The sequence below is a fragment of the Panthera pardus genome, unplaced genomic scaffold, assembly GCF_024362965.1.
Source record: "Panthera pardus isolate Hobbes unplaced genomic scaffold, ASM2436296v1 HiC_scaffold_24, whole genome shotgun sequence".
In the NCBI taxonomy this organism is placed as follows: domain Eukaryota; kingdom Metazoa; phylum Chordata; class Mammalia; order Carnivora; family Felidae; genus Panthera; species Panthera pardus.
Window position 1 is genome coordinate 82,105,228 of NW_026526810.1, and position 17,639 is coordinate 82,122,866.

At 34.0% G+C, this 17,639-nt stretch overlaps 1 long non-coding RNA gene across 4 annotated transcripts in view; it reads right to left on the reverse strand.

Moving 5' to 3' along the window:
* LOC109253288 (uncharacterized) overlaps positions 1-17,639 on the reverse strand; it is an 80,250-nt gene that overhangs the window by 36,129 nt on the left and 26,482 nt on the right. The window contains exons 6-7 of one of the 4 annotated variants that reach the window (XR_002074320.2): positions 15,654-15,736; positions 7,401-9,491 (exon numbers count right to left, since the gene is read on the reverse strand). The exons of 2 other annotated variants lie outside the window; for them this stretch is intronic. This is a non-coding gene — a long non-coding RNA (uncharacterized LOC109253288). Of the gene's footprint in view, positions 1-7,400; positions 9,492-15,653; positions 15,737-17,639 lie in introns of those variants that run through there. One more of the 4 variants, XR_002074322.2, reaches the window with a different exon arrangement.

The window sequence follows — 17,639 nt, forward strand, 5'->3', positions numbered from 1 at the left end:
ATAAAAAGAGAGAAGATAAAAGGAGTATTGTGAAAAAGAGGTATATAGGAAGGTTTGTGCCTTGAGTTTAATTAAATCACATTTTCTTGTCTCCTGAATGAGCCTTTAGCTGACTGTGAACTCAAGATTTAACACAATTTAATGACATCAAGTTATTTCTTAAATTGTACTTTCTGTATAAATATTGAAAACCTTTCTACAGCTATACTGTTTTACTTTCTTCATGAGAAAAGTAGTTAGGTATCTTTTTTATATTTTGTGGGTTTATTTACAGGGACATTTTTTACATATCCTGGAAAAGTATAATAATCTTCAACTTTGAGTCACAATTTCTCTAAAGAAATTATGTTACTAGTAATGTATCATTCTCAATAAAGAACGTTTTGACAATGTATTCACCACGGCTATTATGGACTCAACGCTTGTGTTTCCCCAAATTCATATGTTAAACACCAAAACCCAGTGTAATGAAGATAATTAGAGGTGGGCCTTTAGGAGGCAATTGAATTTAAATGATATCATGGGAGTGGAGCCCTTAGGAGAAGACAGAAGAAAGTGCTTTCTCTCTGCAGGCACATTGATCTTAGACTTCCTAGCCTCCAAAACTGTGAGACATAAATGTGTATTACTTAAACTGCCCACTATGTTTTTATAGCAATCCAAACTAAGATAATGGCTGAAATGCTATTTGGTTATAAAAATACTTTTGAATGGTTTTCAGTGGATACTGTATATCACAGATTAAAAATATAAGTTTAGCACAGCTTGCAACTAACCAGAAATGTCTATATTTGACAGGGAATGGAAAGTTGTAGAAGCAGGATCTTGCTAATCATCAAAGAAATATTGAGGCAGAGGACCAGTAAACAAAAATAAACTTCTCATTCTGCAATTATCATTAACATCTTTGTGACAGAAAGTAGGATACAAGGAAATATTGTTTATAAAGAGAAAATAAAAAGAAGAAAATCATTTTTTATAATTTAGGGCATACTGTGGTGACATTTTTATATTTTATTCCTGCCCTCCTAACTCACCTATACTTCTTTTAGGCTAAATTCTAGTTTACTAGAATTTACTAGAATACAAATACATACAAATATTAAAATGATGGTATGGCTAGGTTAGTCAAAATAGGTGGTCATATTTACATTGTAATTATTAAGAATATTGTATCAGAATAATAGACATCAAGTTTTGTTAGTTTCCTTTGTCTCAGAATTATTTGAACTATTCAAATTTCATCATCTGTTCTATAAATATGGCATTTATAAATAAAGTCTTATTGCATTTAAAAATAGATTTGGGAAGTTTCTATGAATATCTTATCAAGTAAGAGTAGATTAATGTGGAAATGTTGGGGTTTGGAGCCGGGAGCCAAAGGCCAATAAAGAATTCTTGAGACATCTTTGGTGCAAAATGTGATTTTGTTAAAGCACAGGGACAGAACTCACGGGCAGAAAGAGCTGCCCTGGGGCTGTATGGGTACTTTCAAGGTGGGGCGAGGTCAGGGATAGCCTAAATCTCTGAGGAATTTTGGAAGCAAGGTTTCTAGGATCTTGAAGGGGCTAGATATTTTTAAGAAAAGGTCATTTATTACTGTCTAATAAAACAGTCATGAGACCCCTCAGATGCATATCAGTGGGCCGTATGCTTGGAGGATGATTGCTAACATATATTTAGGGGGGAAAGATAAAGGAAATTTCCAAAAGAATTTTTATAAGTTCCAGTAGACTTACCAGATCCTGGAGGTTGGGATAATGTTAAGCTAAGATTACTTTTTGCTCTTAGGCAAAGTATTAACATGGAAGCAGTTGAGCTCCCAGAGGAAGGTCACTGCCTGTTTCAAGGACTTGTGAATGGGCTGTAAATTGTAAGGAAATGTAATTTTTTCTTTTGCCTTTGTTTCATCATAGATGACTATTGGTGAGACATTATTTCCTTGGGAAATTGAATTTTAAATGAGTGCGACAAGATGTACTGATTAGAACAGGGATATCTTAACACTAAGAGATCTGAGACCCTCATCAATATTTTATTTTATTAAACCATAGAAATACCAGGGATCTCCAGGGGGCACCCTCTCTTCTTCCTACCATTCTCACAGTTCAGTGGAGTTGTTTCCTGTGGTGATATTTCACATAACACAGAATAATTTCTCTTCATGTATACTGACTATGAACTGCTCATTTTTCATAAATATGATTATTTTTCTTAAATTTCCTTGAGGCTGATTGACTCATCCCTTGATCAGCACATTTTCAAAAAATTTTTTAACATAATTGCTACCCATTGACATGGACAAAACTAAAAATTTCATTCTTAATCATTGGGGAAGGAAGCTATAGTAAGAGGCATACTAATTATGTACTGAGTCACAGCAAATAAATTGATGCAAACTTTCAAATCTAACATGTGTTTAGAAAGTTGGGTAATGTCTTTGAGACTTTTTTCCCTGGAAGATACACTTCTGTGGGGGCTCAAAAAGTAATTGTGTGGATGTAATTACATAGACTATCACATCTGTCCAAGTATAACTGGATATTACTTTGAAAAAAAGTTATGTATCAGAACTGTCATGGATTAAATATTCATAGCAAATTCACGCTATTTATGGTGACCTCTACTTTATTTAATACTTGTATGACTGAACATTTTGAAACACTTTTCTCTGACATTTTCCATTGGCAATTGAATTAGCTTGCTGGGATTGTTGTAACAAAGTATCACAAGTGAGTGGCTGAAACAACAGAAATGTATGGTCTCACAGTTCTAGAGGCTAGGAATGTGAGATCAGGGTGTCAGCAGGGCGATACTCCCTCTGAAGGCACTAGGGAAGGATCTGTTCCACATCTGTCTCCTAGATTCTGCTGGTCTGCCAGCAATCTTGCTTGGCGTATGGCAACATAATTCCAGTCTTCACATGGCATCCTCCGTTCATGTGTGTCCAAATTCTCCCTTTCTGTAGGGACATCCCCCAGTTAGGAGTAGAGGTCCACCCTACTCCACTATGATCTCTTCTTGACTAATTACACCTGTGATGACCCTATTTCCAAACAAGGTCAGGTTCTGAGGTAATGGGGTTAGGAGTTCAACATATGAGTTTTGGGGGATGTAATTTACCCATAGCAATAATATAAATACTTGCCATACTATAAATATACTTAATATAATATAAATCTCACAAAATATTTATTTTTAAAACTAATGTTCCATTTGAAACTAATAGCAGAAGTCCTGTTATCAAGTTTGAAAGCATATTGTAATTTGTATATGAGTTGTGTGTCTGATGATTTTATACCAGACATACATGACTGGATATGTAGCAGATATTATTGTACACTAATTAAACAAAAGGAGGGGGAATGAAATCAGTTTAAATCTCAACATGATGTAAGATCCATAAACACTACTACAAAATAAAGACAGCTAAATATTTCTTGTTCAAGGACATTTTTGCAAAACTCTATCATCTACTTCAGAAAGAGGGCATTATTTTAGATAATATAGATGATGAATAAATCTTCAATTGTACTCCTCACTTTGATGCCTGCCATTCTCAAGATGTATATTTTATTGTATTTTTTTTTCAACTAAAATTCACCTCACCAGGGGATTCCTTCTGCCAAATAAAGAGCAAACTTTCACATAAAGGGAAAATGTTTTTTACCCACAACAAAAAGTTAGATCCTGCTGAGTGTTTCCCCAGGCTTCTATAAAAATTCACAGGTGAAGCTTTGCCACCTTAAAAGAAACCCAAAACAGCTTTGATCAGCTAAACAGAAACAGTTTTTATTCCAAGCACATTAAAAAATACAAAGAAAGCACAGTATAGGCATTGCTTTTGGCCTTTATTCCGTTGTTTATGATATTTTATAACAAAACTTTAAAATACTCTTAAAAATGCTTTCTAACTTAAAAAGCATCATTTGAAACAATTTCATGCTGGGGGTGATAATTAGTTCTGTTTCCTGCCATGCTATGACCCTGATCCTTTTCCTTTACTTATTTGAAATATTATTGAGAAATGGTTGCATACTTAATCAAAAAAGTGTCTAAACATCTGTCCATAATTTTAAAATTAGCTAATTTTAAAATTAGCAAGCTAATGTAGTTGATATAAAGCTAGTCTTACATACCTGGGTACATTATACGTTGTATATATTTATACATACTTATATATATATTGTTTCATTTATTTGATTAAAGTAAAAATTACATGATTTTTGTGACTATATATTATTCTTTTATGACTGTATCACAGTTGGTTAAACAATTTTTCCTTTTTGGCTTTACCACTTTTCAAAATTTTGTCTGTATTGCATAGAAATCTGTCATGAGAAGAGGTTTTATCTTTGTCAATATCTAAATTTTCACCAAAATTGGTTCAAAAAATTACGTAAACCTTATCAGCTTTTATTAACCTTTAATGTTTTTAATTTGCATTTACAAAGCTTTTAAATGGCCCATCCAATATATTTTGGCATAATGTATAAGAATCATTCATAAGCCATAAAGTGGCTTTTGAACAAAATTCCATCTCAAAGAAGCAGATAAAGGATTTATAATTACATATTTTCTAAAGTAAGCATACTCAAATAAAAAAGGTGGGGGTGGGGTGGGGTGGGGGGCCTAAAATAAGAAAGAAACTTGTCCAAAATTTAGTCAAGTAGAGAGAAACAGTGAGGGCATCTTGGTCAGGACTCTTTTAGAATTTCTTGCCTTTAGTGGAGTACTTTCCTAACCTGGGTTCAGTCATTTGTGAAATGCTTCCAAGAAAAGGGGATAAAAGTCCTGGCACTTCCTGCATGCCTTGCCAATGAACAGAGCAGGCTCCGTCAGCCAGAAAAGCCCAAGGGCAAAAGGATGCAGGTGGTGGCATTTGGAAGTCAAACAAACTTAGCTAGAAAGTAGAAGGGCCAAGAAGATACCAGCGGGGCGTCAACAGATTCTGCCAGAGGTAACGTCATTGTCTGGAACACTATTCAGGACTTTAAAGACACTAAACCATTTTTAAAAATCTAAGTAGGTATTGAAGAATCCATGCCCAAAGGATGCTTAAGTAACCAGTTCTGTCTTATCCTGCAAGTAGTCAGGAAAATTGCTCTATGGCAACAACAAATCATAATTTATGATTCATTAAAATGTATCTTAAATAACATTGTCAATAAACAAGTGATGATTTTTATGGGTTTCACTTGAGATTGCTTATTGAATGGAAAGAGTTTATTTTTTGGTAAAATAAAGGCATGTGTATGTCTTAGTTTAGTGATTTACATAATGGATACATTTACATAATGAGTCCTGAGTAGAAATATCTGTATCTGGAAATGTAATTAGAATCTCAAGTGCAGTTAAATCCTCTCTCTAGAAATTTTTCTCTCTATAGCTTTCTCATACTGAAAACAGATTACAGGGTAATAAATCCATAGCCTTTGATGTTCTGGTCACAAAGACACTAAAGAAAATAAATCTCACTCATATTTGTTTAGATAAAATAATCATCAATCTTCACCTCAGGGGTGTTTTAGGAAACTTTTCAAACCTTCAGTTTCCTACTGAGTATTAGCTAACAGCCTTTGATTTGATACTTGTTTGGATGGCAATCTATTGGATTAAATGATGCCCTAAAGCTACCCCTTGGCAAAATTAAAATTCAGTATTTCTGTTGGTAAATTATGCTAGCTTTATCTAATTAGAGATTTCAAGGTGTCTAGTTTTTTTTTAAGGCTGACGTCTATTGAGCCTTGCTCTAACATGTTATTAATTGCACGTTTGGAATTGAAATTTTTTTCTTAAAAAAGATATCAAATTCTAGTGATGAGAAGAGTAAAAACAAGAAAAACAGATTCATAGGATAATGTTTAATGAAAGAAGGTATTAGGTTTCAAGAATATTTTCTAACCATAGCACACAGAAATTTGCTTGTTTTATATATTATATTGCCCAGTGTACATTCCAAGGGATGGCCAAAGCTTTATTTTGTTTTAAAAAGACTCATTTAAGTGTGCCTAATAATGCAAAGCTTCAGATGCAAAAATTACACACATTTTTATCAGACATTGGACAAATTTTACGAATAAAGATTGTATCGTTTAGAATGTTTATGGTGCTCTTGAGAAATGCCAGTTAAGTTTCTTAGTAATACAACTAAATAGGAACATTTTAAATACATTGCATTTCTTGATCCTTAAGCATAAATGTATTTGGTAATAAATATTATTGATTTCTTTTCAAAGAAAACCAAAAAGAAGGAGCAAAACCATATCTAGGCATATAATTACATACATTAAAGAAAAAAAGCAAATAGGCATTTAAAAGCAAGGAAAAATAATGGTGAGTTTCAGGTCAATGAAAGATGTATGCAAGAGAATTGTTCATTAAGGAAGCATTTAAATATATAACATTTTTTCAATTATGTATTTAAATTGTAGTACTTTTTCTATTATAAGAAGTAGGGAAATTATCATTTTTACTATAAAAATGAATCAATGTTTTGTACCATATATTATAATAATAATTTAATAGCTTTAATACCATTATATATCAATTTATATTTAGTGGGATGTCTTAGTAAGGATAACAATTCATTATAATGCTAAAAATATTATGTAAGTTAATAAGGTAATTGTCCTAAGGAGGAATAAATATAAACGAATAGAACAAAAACATTTAACCTTCACTCCACTTAGCTTTTTCCAGTTTCCGGGCATAGTTTAATTTGCATCTTATGTATCTACACAAATGCTATGCCATTTTTTGGCACTTGAGCAAATCACTTAAACTCTTTGCATAGTAGTTTCCTCACCTATAGAGTAGATATAATAAAACTATCTCATACTTAAGAAACACTTAGAATAGCACCTGGCACATAGTAAATGTTATATAGATACTTGTCACATAAAATGAATAAAGGATGAGTGTCTGTGAAGATAATTAAATTCCCAATAATTATCCCTTATAAAGGCCTGGGCCATGAAAGACAATATTAATAATTAAGACATTCTGTGCCATGTAGAGAGATGTCTTTGACTTTTCAAAAAATTTTATGTGGTTTTCTAATTTTGCCTGTATTTGCAAATAACGATTTAAAAGAATATGGAGAATTTTATTTATTTTTTATATGAAATTTATTGTCAAATTGGTTTCTAAACAACACCCAGTGCTCATTCCAACAGGTGCCCTCCTCAGTGCCCATCACCCACTGGAAAATTGTAGATAATCATACTTTATTCTCCATTAATGCAATAATTATCATCAAGGTGAAAAACATATGGGATAGATTAAAGAATGTGAAATATTCTTTAAGGAAAACATATATATTATATGTAACATATATACTCTATTATATTCTTTAAGGAAAACATATATATTATATGCATTTGTATAATGCCATTAACTTTACCCAGATAGCCAAGTATGAGACATTAGGTGTTGGTATACCAGGTAGAAGAGATAGACTTTAGTATGATAAGAAATAAAATATTGTCAATACCATTATGTATGTCCTTGACTAATATCATTGCTTGCCCTTTCACTTTATGGAATACCCTAAGGTGTATTTCTTATCAGATCATATAAACCATGACTTTGGACAATAAAATACATTCAGAAAATCTGAAGTAGGTGGTCAATTTCTTTGGTTTGTTATGTGTACTGTCTTAGATAATGAGCTTTTCATAAGGTATTGTGCCATTTCTAGAGTAACACTGAAGCCACAATAAATATTTAACAGGAAAATAAATGTAGCAAATAGACTGCTCTAAAGACATAAATAGACAATCTGATTTAGTTCCATAAGTCTAGGAATTTTACTCTCCATTTACAAATTTATAACACTGCATCCTTTGTGTTATGATTACATTTATTTTCAAATAGCATTGTTTTCTCACATCAATGAATATTTAAGTGAAAAATGAAGTTTTAAAAGCTATATATGTCTGAAGTAATAACTGGCTTATAATTCATGCAGGTATTTTATTCAATGCAGGTTGTACTTGAAGTGATTATGTGGCTTATAGTGGATATTTTCCTCAATCCATATGAGTAGACCTCCACTGGGCAAGTTTGCATGCAAGATTTTGCTTTCCACATTCATCGTTCATAAGTCAAGGGGCAAATAAATATACAACTCAAAGTTGGTCTCTCATAGACTTTGTTCAAGAATTTTAAAAGATGGAAAAGAGAAACAAAATCTAGGAGTACTTGAATCTAAAACTTCTTATTGAGAGACCTCTTGAGAAGAGATCCATTATCTCCCTATGACCCAGCAATAGCATTGCTAGGAATTTACCCAAGGGATACAGGAGTGCTGATGCATAGGGGCACTTGTACCCCAATGTTTATAGCAGCACTTTCAACAATAGCCAAATTATGGAAAAAGCCTAAATGTCCATCAACTGATGAATGGATAAAGAAGATGTGGTTTATATGGAATACTACTTGGCAATGAGAAAGAGTGAAATCTGGCCATTTGTAGCAATGTGGATGGAACTGGAGAATATTATGCTAAGTAAAATAAGTCAAGCAGAGAAAGACAGATACCATATGGTTTCACTCATATGTGGATCCTGAGAAACTTAACAGAAGACCAGAGGGGAGGTGAAGGGGGGAAAGAAAAGAGTTACAGAGAAGGAAGGAGGCAAACCATAAGAGACTCTTAAATACTGAGAACAAACTGAGGCTTGATGGGGGTGGGGGAGAGGGGAAAGTGGGTGATGGGCATTGAGGAGGGCATCTGTTGGGATGAGCACTGGGTGTTGTATGGAAACCAATTTGACAATAAATTTAATTCTATATATATAGAAAAGATCCATAAATATTCTTGCTGCCCAGAATCTTCCCTACTACCTGCCCTTTAGAAGGCTTAGCTTTCAAAAGTTCCTTTGATCTTGCAAACTACCTCATTTTTACTCCCAAAGTAACATTTTATGCTTAAAATATCCAGACTTAGTTTTGCTGTTTAAACTAAAATAACTTTGGTCAATACACAAATCTAAAGGGAGTTGCTAGATAATATCTATAAGGAAAAAACTAATGAGAAACTGCTATATGAATATGAAGTAAGCTGCAAATAATAATAATAGATAAAGTGATTTTGTATGAATAATATAGTACCTACTTATTGTACAAAATTCAAAATAAGAATATATGTAAATTCCTGGAGAAGATGAAGTAAAATAGCATGGTCTTTCATCTTAAACAGAGATAGCTTCTGACCTGAGCCCTGGTTTTTCCTATGTCTGTGACTACTGGAAAATTATTTAAATTATCTTTATCCTCATCATTAAAATACAGACAATAATTAACTCTTAATGTCACTTGTAGGATTGAATAATCTGATTCACATGCAATAACTATTGTAATGCCTGTTCACATAAAAGGTACTAAAAAATGTGTGTTTTGGCCCTCCTCCACAATAACTATTTGTACATTTTGGGGTGTGTAGAGATCCAAGAAATAGTGCTATTCTTCCCTCCTCAGATGCATAACTAAATGGAAAAATAAAACAAAAAATATATGGTTAGTGGAGGTCAAATATCTACTTCAATGGAGATAATAGAGAAGGAATTCTATCTATGGGATAAGTGGCTTTCCAAGTGCTGAATTTCAGAGTCAAACAGCTTTCTGTTGACTTACAGGGCCAGCTACAGATCTACAGGCCTGGGCTGCAAAGACAGGACTAAGCTAATGATATGCCAACAGCAAAGGGACCTCTCTCCAGAATAAGTGAGAAAAATAGGGGCCAAACTACTCATGCCTGGTTTTTTTTTTCCCCTTTCAATCTCACCAATAAAAAGTAGTTGAAGAGTGAGTATATAACAGATTAAAACATGGTCGGAAATACCAAGAATGGAGAAAATAATTTTATACATAAAAGCAAGTCTTAGAGTTATTTGGATAGCATTTGTATACTATACTATAATTTTAAAAATACCTAATTGATGTGTTTTAATACGCTAGTGGAACTATGTGTAGCTGCAGCAGTACTGGAAAAACTAACAGGAACAAGAACAATTTATAAATGAAGACTAGAATTCAGGTGCCAGGAAAAAAAAAAAAGGTAATGTTAAGAAGAAACTATTAGAGGAAGGGAAAGCATGATGGGTTGTCAAAAGTCTGAAAAATAATAAAGAGCAATATGTTTTAAAGAAAATCAAATGAAGGAACAGATATGAAATGATAGTAACAGAAATTTTTAAAAACATGAACATTTTTGGGGCGAGTGGGTGGCTGGGTTGGTTAAGCTTCTAACTTTGGCTCAGGTCTCATGGTCTCACAGTTTGTGAGTTTGAGCCCCATCTCGGGCTCTGTGCTGTCAGTACAGAGTCCATTTTGGGTCCTCTGTCCCTCTCTCTCTCTGCCCTTCCCCTGCAGGTTCTCTTTCTCTCCCTCAAAATAAATAAAGTTAAAATAAAATAAAATAATCAATCAATCGTGAACATTTTCAACCAGAACACTTTAAAATTTTCTGTTAAAGCATGGATTCATCCATAAAATTGACTTATTGGAATAACACGTATAGAAATATCAGTGAGCATCAAAAATAAAGACCATAATTAAGTTACTTATACACACAAATATGTGTGTGTGTTACTGTGTATTCTATTAACTCTTTTCTTTCTACTTTTGAATATTTTTAAAGCATATTTTTCTTCTTGAATGTATGTGCTGTAGTCAGAATGAGGGCCTCTCAAAGATGTCCACAGAACCTGTGAATATGGAGTAAATGTGACAAAATGGAATTTGAAAATGATTAGGGTAATGAGCCTTGAGGCAGTGAGATGATCCTATATTATCTACATTGGCCCAATCTAACCTTAGGCACTCCTAAAAATGTTCAGAACTTTCTCAGCCTTGAACATTAGGAAAGATGAGATGAAAGGACAGAACAGAGAGATGCAGAGCAGGAGAAAGAATCAGCCTGCAGTTGCTGGCTTTGAAGATTGAGGCAATGGCTGTAAGAATAGGTATGTGGTGGCAGAAGGAAGCTGAAAATCTCCCTGACCAACAGCTTGCAGGGAAGTGTGGACTTTAGTCCTACAACGAGTGACACCAAAATCTTCAACGATCAAAATAAGCTTGGAAATAAGTTGATGCTAACAGACTCCAGAAAAGAACACAGCCTTGCGCATAGCTTAATCTCACGTTGGTAATTCTTGGAGCTGGAAGTCAGCTGAATGAACTCACACTTCTAAGTTACAGAACTGTGAGATATTAAGTTTATCATGTTTTAAGTTTCTAAGCTGTAGCAATTTGTTACAGCAGCAATAAGAGACAAATGCAATATTAATCAGCTGTTTGCAGTATTTTTATATTTGTTGTTCTCTCAATGCTTTTGGCTTTATTATTCATGAAATAGGAGTCATGTTACAGGTGGAGATGAAGAGATGGGCTTTCGATTTTAAAAAGGGACACTTGGAAAAAAAATGTGAGAGATAAATGAGCTATCCAACATGGATGCTATAGAGAACAGAAGAATTTCAGGTTTGTGTTTAGATTAAAGGAGGAAAAGATGATATCTGGAAAGTCCTTGCCACAATAGAATAATGAAAATCCAATGCTGTGTTATAGGGTTGTCCTATATTCGGTGGTCAGTGGAAGAAAATAAAGTATAGTCATTGTGGTTGTATGTAATGTGGTGGAGTCAAAAAAATTCAGACAGTGAGATCTGTATTTACATAAGATTGGTCTCATATAAATAAGGGTTCTTAAATTTTCCTAACAAAACATTAAACCAGGTAAAGCATTAAACTGGTAAAAAAAAAAGTGCAACCAAAGAAGCAATTTTAATAAATGTGATTGAAGGATGTCCTAAAGTCAAGAATTGACCATTACTATAAAGGAGGAACTAAAAATACATGTTGCCAGTTAAACCTAAAGATGGTGAGTTGATAATATATTGAAATAAGAGGACAAAAGTAATAGGAAGAACAACATCAGGGTCCTAACTCAGATGACATAAGGGACGGTAATGCTACACCTGTGATACTGAACATAGAGAGAATGCTACCTAGATCCTTTTGGGTTTAGTACTATTGAGAAAAAAGAGCAGTATTACTGTACCAGCACAAAGAGAAAGTAGCAATTTGAATTACTTTGCATAAAACAATTAAGTTCAAAAAGTTTCTTTATTCTACTTAACTATTTCACAGGGTATCTTATGCCCTTCCTTTTAGGTAATTACTTTATAATTATATTTTATATATTTTTGTGTATAGCTTTATTGTTCAACATCCCATAAGTGCCTATCGATGTACCAGGAAAAGAACAAATTCTACTGGGAAAGATGAATGGCAAACACATTTTCCTTGATGTTTTGATGAGGTATTGTTCTTGTCTTTTAGAAAGGTCTGAAAACTAAGGACAAGTTACTTTTAAAGTATTTGAATTTTTGAGAACCAGATGGTACCCAAAAAAGGCATGATTGAATATACGCATAAATTTCTTAATTTCTTCTTGAATTTAAACTTCGGGTATCGTACCCACACATTCTCATCTCTAGTGGAATATGGCAATGAAAACAAAGAAAAAAGGTAAGAAAATTAAAATATTTTGTAATACAATTGAAATTGTCTTTGTCCTATTGTCACCTTAGGATGGTGAACATGGCACTCTCTAAGGCACCAGTTACCATGTACTGTCCATCATGTGGGCTGAGGGTGGAGCCAGGCTTGCCTTCCTAGAGAGTCTTGATGAATGAGTTGCCAACTAAGGTCAACAACAACTCATTTACAGCTCCAAATAGTAACTCTGAAGTAGAACTAACTGAACTTGAAGCTAGATCTTTTATACAGAGGTTTTTGTCTATTCATAGCTGATGTCTAAATATTCCCGATCATAACAACTGGTCTCATACTCCATTCCATCCATCGATATTTGTGTGTGTTGGAGAAAAAGACACGTTCAGCGTAGATGTTCCCTATCAGTGATGCTCTCCTAATAGGAAAACATCGTATTTCTCAGTATTTGATTGTTACCACTTTTCCCAGGTTATTTATGAGATGAAAGTCATAGATTGTCAGAGATTATAATAATGATTTGACCATGATTTACTATTTATTATTACAAAGTCATATGATACAAATTTAGAGGCTGGGAAATCACCTGCTTTCAGAAGCCCTCCAGTACATTTTTTTTTTCTCACTCTTAACTAACTCCATTTCTGGAGAAATGGAGACACTGCCAACCCAGAGGGTTAGTTAGTCAACTTTGGACATAGGATTTGGCTCTTGGTAAGATGAAGTAAAACCAACTAAGCCCTTGAAAACTTTTTCCTACTTTGCCTCATTTGGAGTACTTAGAATTGCTCCCCAAATTTTGGTTTTCTTTTTTTGTTGTTGTTGTTTGCTGTTTGTTTGTTTGCTTGTTTGTTTGTTTCAGGTGTTACAAACAACTGAAAGCCAAAGCTAGAGTGTAGGTACATGCAAAAAGACCCTGTTGGGGGCCTTATCTATTTCTGCCCTGTGCTCTTGATGGCTCATTATACAGAAAATGTCCTCCTTTCACACACAGTAGCAATTTAGAAAAAATCTGAACTCCAGATTTTAATTAACAACATACAAATACTCAACTGTCTTAAGTAGATTCTAACACTCTAATTTTGTGGAATGAAGGGGGTATAGGGCCATGAAACATTCTTGTCAAAACCTTATTCCCTAGGTCAATGGAATGCATCAAAATGGGTGAAAGATATTTCAACATATCTTCCAGATCATGTGTTCCATCCCAGAAGTTGCAAATTCATTTAAATGTTAGCATTGTACAAATGTGTAAACATTGGAATGCTAAAGTCCTATCCTTTTAAATAGACTCATTCTGAAGAAATTCCCAAAATTAAATTTATGTGATGCTCTAAAAATCATGTCATTCTTGACTTTCAAGTTAATGAACCCAAAGTTAATTTTATACTTGCATACACATATATTAGTATTAAAGTCCCAGTATAACAGCCAACCACATTTATTATGTACTTAATTTACTTACTAAATCAATGTAAAATTTCAACATTACCAAACTGTGTTTGGTAGAAAAAAAAAATCTATGGACATCACTTTAAAGTAGTTTATGAATAAAATCCCCCTTTAAGACCACATCAATTAAATGTAAGTAATTACAAAAACATAACATGAAACTTTAAAGAAACATATTAAAAATATGTCATGTGAATGATGGTATTTTTGTCTTCACATTTAACGTAAAGCAAAATACGTGTAGGGAGTCTGGCTCTAAGCGCAAATCTTATGTGGGATCTTTCAGGTCCAACCATAGCCAATTACAAGGCTTTGCCTAGAAGGTTTCATGGAGGGAAGCTGCTCTCCCACACCAGACTGTGCATGGCCAGTGCATTACAATTTTTCTGGAGGGGGTTACAGTCAAAATTTCAGCCCCGGATTACCAAGCCCCCCCCCCCCCCCCCGGCCCCGGCCAGAGCTCCTATGCATGTGTGCAGCCTAGCATGCACAGGTGGCTCCATGAGTTCTCCTTATTAGAGACAATGGCTAAGACTCTTTTCACCATTTCTATTTAATACTTTTCTACCCATAACCCTTCCTCTTCTCCCTATCACATGGGCCTTCAGGTCCATAGAAAGGCAAGAGTGCCATTAGTTCATGGTTCTTCAGCCATCAGGCAGTACCTCTGTTTTGGATGTTCTCTGACCCTCACATATACAATTATACTACAAATATCTATTTCACTATTAAAACACTTAGGAAGTATACCTCCACTGGTAGATCTTTATGTTCTATAGGCTTTATCTGAGATCTGCAGTTAGACCTCTTTTGGATATTTTACATGTGCCCATTTCTCACAGCAACCCTAGGAGTTCACATATTGCTATCAGCATTTTGGAAATGAGTCAATTGTCAAAAACTGTAAACCACTTGCCTAAATCTACACAAGTGGTAAATGAAGGAATCATTTTTTAAACACAAGTATGTGCTCACAAAAGAAATATTCTTTTTTTTAAATTTTTTTAACATTTATTTATTTTTGAGACAGAGAGAGACAGAGCATGAACAGGGGAGGGTCAGAGAAAGGAGGACACAGAATCTGAAACAGGCTCCAGGCTCTGAGCTGTCAGCATAGAGCCCGACACGGAGCTCGAACTCACGGACCGCGAAATCATGACCTGAGCTGAAGTCGGCCGCTCAACCGACTGAGCCACCCAGTCGCCTCAAGAAATATTCTTTTTTCTCTTATTTCTTGTTTCATGTTCTTCTTTGTGTCTCATACAACAGCTATTACAATTAACTTCATATGGTGGGTAGCCGACAAAATTTAATTAAAAGGAAGTTATCACTTTTCATTACACAATTAAATCTTAATACTAGTAATATTTTCTAAACATCATTCTACTTTAAAAGGAAATTTGTGCTTACATATTTGAAAAAGATTTATTCCTAGTCCTCTGTGAATAGCAATTCCCCAAAGCCCAGGACCCAATTCATTGGGAAGGAAGTCCTCTTTTGTGAGAAATGTCATTTCCAGAGTATACAATTGGTGAGGAAATCCAGTTCAAACCTGTCAAGACTAGCTTCAGATGTGAGGAGTAGGTGGGAAAATTATGCTTGAAAAATAGCAGTAGGCTGATGAAACCCTGAGTGAAGGAGAGGGGCAGAGCTCTGCAGTGTCAACACCTTGGCCATTACCTGATGCAGCCTCAGAATTCGGGGTATTTTCCAGCTACTTGGTTTCAGAGTATGATACAATTTTTCACCCATATGGTTTAATCCTTTGAAAAAGAGAACATAAATGTTTAGATGGCAAATAGGTCAACTCACACAACTAACCTGCTATACTGACTGTGGTTGTGTAAATAAATCAGGAAGACATTCATGTGATTTACCACTGCCTGCTTTTTCTGTGCATGATAAAAACAAGAAACAAGTATTGATTTTACTGAGAATAAAATCAATCAAAGCAAAACCAATGGCTTAATTTCAACTGCAAATCCTCAATCACCTTATTATCAACACTTCTATTTAAAGTCACAAAGCAGATCAAAATTCTACAATGTATAGTGAATACTCCTTTAAAATATAAATTCATATTTTTAAAAATAAAGGAAAATAAAATTTACTGTTGTGTTCTTTCATTTCCCATCAGCCACGTAATTTAGATTTTTATAGTGTATCATGTCTAGGTGTCTCATTTTCCACTCTGACAAAGAAGAAAGCGAAAGCATCTTTACCTTTTTATATAATGCTTTGAATCATAGCATTGATTGTATGGACTTATTCCTACGACTGTTAATTGAAAATGAACCTGCTGTGGGTTGATCTTTTACAATGAATTTGAATTCAGCATATGCATTTAAGAATCATCATTTATAATGTATTATTTACAATGTACATTGTAAAATGTATTTATGAAAAGGATAATGGAAATGTTAAGTTTACTAATCTTTAGGTATAGACATTAGTAGTTTGATTCAGTCTAGTAGGTTTTCCACATACAGAATCTTAAAAATAGTTCATGGGGCAACTAAATTACCCAGAATCTGGTGCTTCCTAGCTCATTTTTAAAAATCTGCATATTTTTCCATGTATTTTGATAGAAAATTGCTCCAGTTGGAACAATTGTGACACTTATCAGTATTAATGTTGGTAATTCATTATTATGTGTGTACAAAGGGTTCACTGAGATAGAAAAATAAAAAAGAATATGATCAATAAAAAGGTACAATTTGATTTTAAAAGGCTAGTCCATGAGATTTTCAATGAAAGTGTATGAATATATTAAAGCATTATATTTTTTGTTCGAATTTCACATAACACTGGGGAAATAGGGTTCAGAAAATATAAATTATTTACTTCCAGGGGAAAGTAAAAAGTATCTTATGATATATAGAGAGGCTATAATTTTTATGCTATGAGAGTCATGGGTATTTTTTAAACTTGTTACAATATATCAAAGTCTACCTGCATTACATTGATATTTTTGCTGTAAATTTAACTGTGAAATTAATGCATTTGCATAGTAAAATGCTAAGTCTTTTGATAGATACTCAAAAATTTTTCTCCAAAACTTCTGTGCCTAGTTATGCTTTGAGCACCAGAGTGTAAGAGTTCTGAATATAGATGTTAAGTAAAACACATTTCCTAATATTAAAAACAGTATTTAATGCAATTTTATTACCAGATCATTGTCTATTGAGACTTCCAATTTACCTATACTCCTTCATCATAATTTTTTCCTTCCAAATCATAAAAAATTAATATGTCAGTGCAAGAAGAGAGGACTGTAAATGGAGTAAGTCATGATTTGTAAGGAAGCCCACACAGAAAGGATTTTGTTCTGCTATAAGCCAACGTCTGAGGCAGGAATAGAAGGAAGAAACTAAAGTAAAATTAGTACTCTATTGTCAGGAAGAGGTGAGCTCTCAGAAGGCATTTCATCCTAGGGACACCTGGGTGGCTCAGTAGGTTAAGCTTCCGACTGTGGCAAAGCTTCCAACTTCAGCTCAGATCATGATCTCCTGGTTCCTGAATTTGAGCCCCGGTTGGGTTCTGTGCTGACAGCTCAGAAGCTGGAGACTGCCTCAGAATCTTTTTCTCTCCTCTGCCTCTCTCTTTCTCTCTCTCTTTCTCAAAAATAAACATTTTTTTAAAAAAGGCATTTCACCCTATTGGAGT